Raw genomic sequence first — 6,505 nt, forward strand, 5'->3', positions numbered from 1 at the left:
ATCTTTCCCCATACCCTGCTATGGGGGGGCAGGGTGTCTCTGACTAAGGCAGAACAAAGCTCTGCAGGGAAATGGAGATGGATAGTAGAGCTCTGGGGGGGGAGCAGGCTGCTCTCAGCTTCTTCCCCATGAGCTGGAGAAGTCTGAATAACAGCATCAGGACTGGAAAATTATGCCAAGAGATTGCATTATTATTGCAACCCAATGTATGCCAACCTATACACCTGTTCAGTTGGTTCATCACTCCTTTCTGTGTGATAAATCCAGCCAGGTCCTGCTCCTCAAGACACAGCATTATCACTGCAGTACAGCTCCAGGAGAGTAGGTGTGTTGTTGCTCCAGGCCATCTCATGATGACAGGGCGTACCCCTAAACTCTGCATTCCAGCTACTTCAGGAGGCTTGAGTCAACAAGCACCTTGATGAAATGAGAGCTCAATGTACTAAGTTTCAGTGTGTTGATGCTAAACAGAAACCAAGTTAGGGATGGTAAGCGATTCTGAACTTAACCTCTATCCCCCAAAATCTGAATCCCTTCAAAAACCAGTGGCAAAACTCCCAATGGTTTAAGTAAAGGCGTACCATGACAAGGTGTGTAGACTGCATTTTAGTTTCTGGCTCTTGTGGCTGGCAGATCCACATTTCAATCAACATGGAACTCACGGTCATCTGGTTTGTGGCTCCCTTCTGGGACTACAAGAGAACACAGGTATTCACACAAGTGGGACAAACAAGATTAGGAACCCAAAAGAAAGAGTCTCATATGACAAAACTACTGTGTGTAGTCAGAGGCAAGTACACAGCTATGATGAAGGGACAACAGCAGCAGCTTTGACAGCACACATCTTTTTACTGCCAATAAAAATCAGACCTTTGATTCCTGACCTATAGGAAAACTCTTAGTCATAAGTAAACAGAAAGGTAATAGAAGTCTCTAAAATAAAATTCTAATGAGAAGGAAGGGAAAAGCAAAAAAGCATCGTGAGTAACAGCTTTATTACAGAAATCCTAATTATAACTGCACCGAAAGCTTTATTTATAATTCAGGTAATTGCTGTATATATATGCAGATACACCTTTGCAATCCAGACTGAATCAGGAACTCAAATCTTCATCTGTTTCAAAATTCAAATAATAATCCCATATAAGATAAGGCCAAACAACACTGCTCACATCAGTTATGACACACACCTGTTGCAATGCAGCTATTTCTTCTCATCTGATAAGCTTAACAGCATCTTATGCAAAAGTGTTTTTTTGAGTCTGAAAAAAATAAACAAAAAGAATGTTAGTAGCTGCTGTGCTGATGTAGGAGCTTGAAAACTAAGATGCTTTCATAGATACATATATATATTAACACACATACAAATATATATGTGTATACATGCACACATATGCATTTTTATACAATAGTTCAAGCTTCAGAAAGCCCATCTCCCCGTGCATTGATTGCAATTATTCCTTGTTAATTATTGTTTTTCTAGTAGTGTTGCTGCATAAGCCAGCAACTGGATATTGCCAGTAGTGTAAGCAACTCCCGTGTTACAGGGTGACCCTGTTACATCACAGCCCAGAATGACTGAGGAGGCCTTATCCAAGTGGGCGCAGGTTGGGGTTACCACCCTTTGTTTGTACCATCACACTGACACAGTCCATGACCACTTCAAACACATACTTTGATACAATAAAAGACTGATTCTGGGCATTGCCACCACTCTGCTGCAGTGCTGAGAAACACATGGGGACACACACGGCAAGACTGCTGTATTCACACTCTTTAAAACTAGAAAACTGTACATTTTGTTCTATCATACATAACATGACACACTGTTTAACTGAAAAAAAAAAAAGTTCTATTTTATTCACTAAGTTGAAAAGAACGTTACAGAGCAAGTCATCTCCAGACCCACTGATAAGCTTCACTGAAGTACAGACTGAATATCATGAACTTACAAGAAGAAACAAGGAGGTGATTCTCCATTAAGATAACCGATGATGACATTTGTATTTTTATTAAAACCAATGGCATTTAACAGCAGCTGTGTCTTTGCAAATATTTTTAGTGCTATGCCTGTCAGTTTTCCAAGTTTTATAGAACATTTTTATACAGCTGTTTTGCATTTGGCTTTTAGTTTTAATGTTTTCTCTTCATTAAATCACAAAACTAATAAAAACAAAACAATCAGAATTCCTATGGCAGTACTGAGATGGTTCTAATGCATAGCATTACAACTTAATAAGCATCTCAACTGACTATTAAAATCCACACTATGATCAGAACTGTAATTCCAAAGATGAGGTCTTCTGAAAGCCTAATTTACTGCAGTGGGAAGTGGCAGCTGCTGCAATTCAGCAAAATGAGCCTTTTAAACTTTGATGTGAAGGAAAACAGATGTAGATAAGACAGTAACACCAAATTTGCCACTGACACATAAGTTCACTTTTCATCATCAGAAGCTTCAAGAAGGACTTTTGCAGACACATTAGCAGGAGAAGGGAGACAAAAGGAAAATGTGGACCCTGCATAGAATAACTAGAGGGAGGCTAGAAAAAAAAAAAAAGTGTGGAAAAAGTCAAGGGACCTGATACCTTTCCTGCCTTGGGCATTGCTGGCACAGTCTGACCTCTGGCTTCCCAGGCTCCTAAGCCAAGCAATGAGATCCCAGAGCACAAAGCATCACCTGTGCTGCAGAATACTGAGTTAGGGACCAGTTAAGCAAACTGGACATTCTCAGATCCATGGGACCACGTGGGATGTATTAGTAGGAGACAGTACGACCATAAAGCTTTCTCTCCTGCTGCTATGAGAGTCTCATGATGACTGCAAAAAGGTAAATGCCACACTTGCCTTTATAAAGGGCAAGGGAAACTACAAGCTATACCTCAGTCTCCAAAAAGATTGAGGATAAGTACTCTTGGATTTGCCATGTTCAGGTATGCTAAGGACAAAATGATTGGGAAAAACCTGTGCAGATTAACTTTGGTAACGTAGGCAAGTTGGGCCTCACAGATCTCCTCACCATCTGTGAGGAGAACAGCTGTGACAAAATAGCTCCTTGCACTAGGGTAGGGCAATGTTTACTTTGACAATTGGAAGGTTTTTGCCCTGTTGGGACAGGCAGACTCTTAAAAATTGGTGGAAAATTGGCTGAGCTGCTAGGCTCAAAGGGCTGCACTCAGTAGTGCAAAGTGCAGCTGGCTACACAGCAGCTTACAGAAGTCTCAGTAGATGAGCTAAATACGAGCAAGCAGTGTAACCTGCAATTACTGAATTGTTTGGAAACCATTTTTAAAGATCATCTAGTCCAACACCACTGCCATGGGGTTGGAAAGAGCCAACTGCATTAGCAGAGTACAGCCAGAGGACCAAAGGAGGCAAGTCCTTCCTTCCAGTAGGCACCTGCAAGATTGCATCGTCACTGTGTCTAGTTCTGTGCTCCCTAGTACAGGGAAAGCATAGTGAATCAAGTCCAGTGGAGGGATGGACATAAGTCCATCAAAAGGATGGGGCTTATGTATATGGTGCACAAGGAAAAGCTGAGAAAATAGTTCACCTGGACGAAGAGAAGGCTGCAGAGAGATCCTACAGTTGTCTGCAGGTAGTTAGTAGGGGATAGAGAGAAGAAAGCCAAACACTTCTGAAGATTTGCAGTAAAACTAAGAGACAATAGGCACAAATCACAGCAAAGAAAATTCCTGCTAGATGTGAGGAGAAAGCTGTGCAGAATGGGAATGGTCACACACTGGAATAGGGGGTATGGAGAGAATGAGAAATGACCACGATTGGAGATACTGCACTGCACACAGGCCTGAGCAACATAGGGTGACCTCGGGGCTGTCCTTCCTTTGGGCCAGGAGACTGCAAGACACCTGTTCCATACCAAATTCCTTTTAATAAAGAATGCGTGTCTGAAGACAAATTTTTACCTTAGAAATATCAGGATTGCTTTCCTGTTGTTACCATATCTCCCTCTTTCAAGGCTGGAGATTAGGGCAACAGCGTTCTCGTATCTTAAAAGTATGTCAACACGGCAAACAAAAGCACAAAACAGCACAGGCTGAAAAGTCAGCATTAGCTTCAACACATCTTAGGCAACCGAAAGAAACAACACTGCCTTCTGCAGAAGGCAACAGCCTGCCTTCATATCCTGGCTCCAGCTGAAACTTCAAGCTTAGGGCAACCCCTACCCACACACCGAGGCACTGCAGCTCAGCTTAAGCGTGAGAAACACACCGAGGATTACAGCTGGCCCCGGGTTATGCGCTGTGGGTGGGCACCCATTCAAAGTAACTTTCACATCTCCCAGGCAGAAAACAGTTGGTCAGTCCTCAATTGCTAGCAGAACTTCAGTTCGAAAAGAATACCTTAAAAAAAAAAATTCCAAATTTATATGCCATGACAGATAATTTCAGAATGTTATTTTCCCCATATGCAGGAGAAAATGGAAAAGCCGAGGAAACCAGCATATTAGACAGAGATTCTAACAGATGCTACCTCTCTATGAAAACACGCTGCTTATCAATGGTATTGTTCAGACTGGTGAGATTTCCAGTTATTAAAATTCTTCCTTTTCACTCTCTCCTGCTCTCACAACTTCGATGGAGTTTTACAACTCCTCATCAAGACTGTTATGGAAGTTGGTGTGTGCAGATACCTGTGTACATAAATGAAAGCACATTACATTTCTGTGACTGCACAAAGCTAAGCAGAGTTCTATTTCTCATGTCTTTTTGATGCCAGAACCTCAAAAAACTCTATTTAGAAAGGTATCAAAGTGCTAGATTGTTTAAAGCCTTGAACTTGCTAGCCCTCTTCATATGCAGTACTATTCATCACCCTATAGCTCAGGCCTGACCTACAGTCTTTTATTTAGCAAATGAAAGTTCTTACACAAATCACAGCAGCCCTTATCTGATACAGCGATGATAACAGCAGACTTAGAAAACATTATCATTCACTCTGAATTGAGTGGCACGTTCAGAAATACTCATACCAGCTCTGACCAGAGATAACACCACATCTCAGCTGCCTGGAGCCAGGAAGCACTTTAGTATGCAAATTCCTGCCATCAGAAAACAAGAGAGGCTTTGGCTGGCATTTCACCTGGAAATGCTTTTGCTCACAGCAGCTGCAATGTGAAGTTTTCTCAGAACATCCAGGCAAAAAAAAAAATAAAAAAAAATAAAAAAATAAAAAAAAAATTTGCCCTGAAAAGGTTTTAGTAACACAAGGACTCGATTGATGTGAATGTTCACTTACCTTGCTCGTGAAGCAGCCCTCCTCCACACACCCTCACCCCTGCAGATAAGCTTCAAAGCCTTTCAGAGCATATTTAGAAAAAGAAGAGTTGGTTTCACACCTGACTGATGGCAACTTATCAACATAACAACTGAAAAGCAGTTATCTGAAAACCAGTACATTTTCCTGCCCAGTACATATCTAGCACCTGTTTAAAACACAGCCAACCTTCGTAACAAATGCTTTCACACAGCACTGACCGCTCTGTACACGTTTATCTTTTTTTCTTTAAATCTTATGAAGTAATCCACAGTAACCTTCTTTGACCACAAAGAACAGAAGCCCAACTACATGACTTTGTATCAGAATATAGAACTTCATAAAACTGCAAGGGGATAAAAAAAATAAATAATGACTTTTTTTGCATAGATAACCAGTTTTGATGCTTTATTTTGGTGTTCAGAACTGCTGTGAAAACTCTTCAGAGTTATCTTTCCAGAGCAGCAAAGTCAAAAATTCAGTGACTGCTTTGAGACTGGGTTGTGAACATAAAACTTACAGACCTATTTTCCAGGAAGAGTGATGTTCTAATTGTTTCACGTTACTCACAAAGGAAAAAAAAAAAAATTCTAACTCGTTACAAGGTGCCTGTTGAGAATGCTACTGAATGAAAAAAGATGAGCCATGTTTTGCCCCAGGTGTCACCAGGACCAAGACTGAAAATGTAAGCCTTGCTTGATGCACCAGACAGATTCACCTGCAGTGAGTCATTTTTCATAGACAGAAGCCCTTGCTGTTCTTGCTGGTAGTGGTATTGATTATCAACTGTTTTCTTCTTCCTGGTCTGAATATCAAGGAGCTAATTCCACAACCTGGGAGACTTTGTAAAAGAGCTGATTCCATGAAACGCACTCAGTTCCATTATGCTGAAGAATTGCATGGCATGCCTTGGCTCCTGTGGGTTGGCAGAGCAGAGTTAGCAGTGAATGTGCTACAACCAGGCAGCTCAACAAACCCTCAGAGGAAGGATGGCTTCAGCACTCCTTTGATTCACAGGGCTGCTCACAAACTCTTGCTTAGGTTGGAAGAGGTACAGCCAGAAGACTTGCAGAGGATAGAGAGGAAACGATCCAAAATCATTGCATATTCTGTGCTGACAACCGAAATAAACAAAATGAAGTGGAAAACAGATTTGGAGATAACCTATCTGTCCCCAGTCCTGACATGCAGGAGATATTCTAGATTACCATGGGACATCACAGCTTGC

This window comes from Meleagris gallopavo, chromosome 1 (assembly GCF_905368555.1).
Source record: "Meleagris gallopavo chromosome 1, MGAL_WU_HG_1.1, whole genome shotgun sequence".
Taxonomy (NCBI): Eukaryota; Metazoa; Chordata; class Aves; order Galliformes; family Phasianidae; genus Meleagris; species Meleagris gallopavo.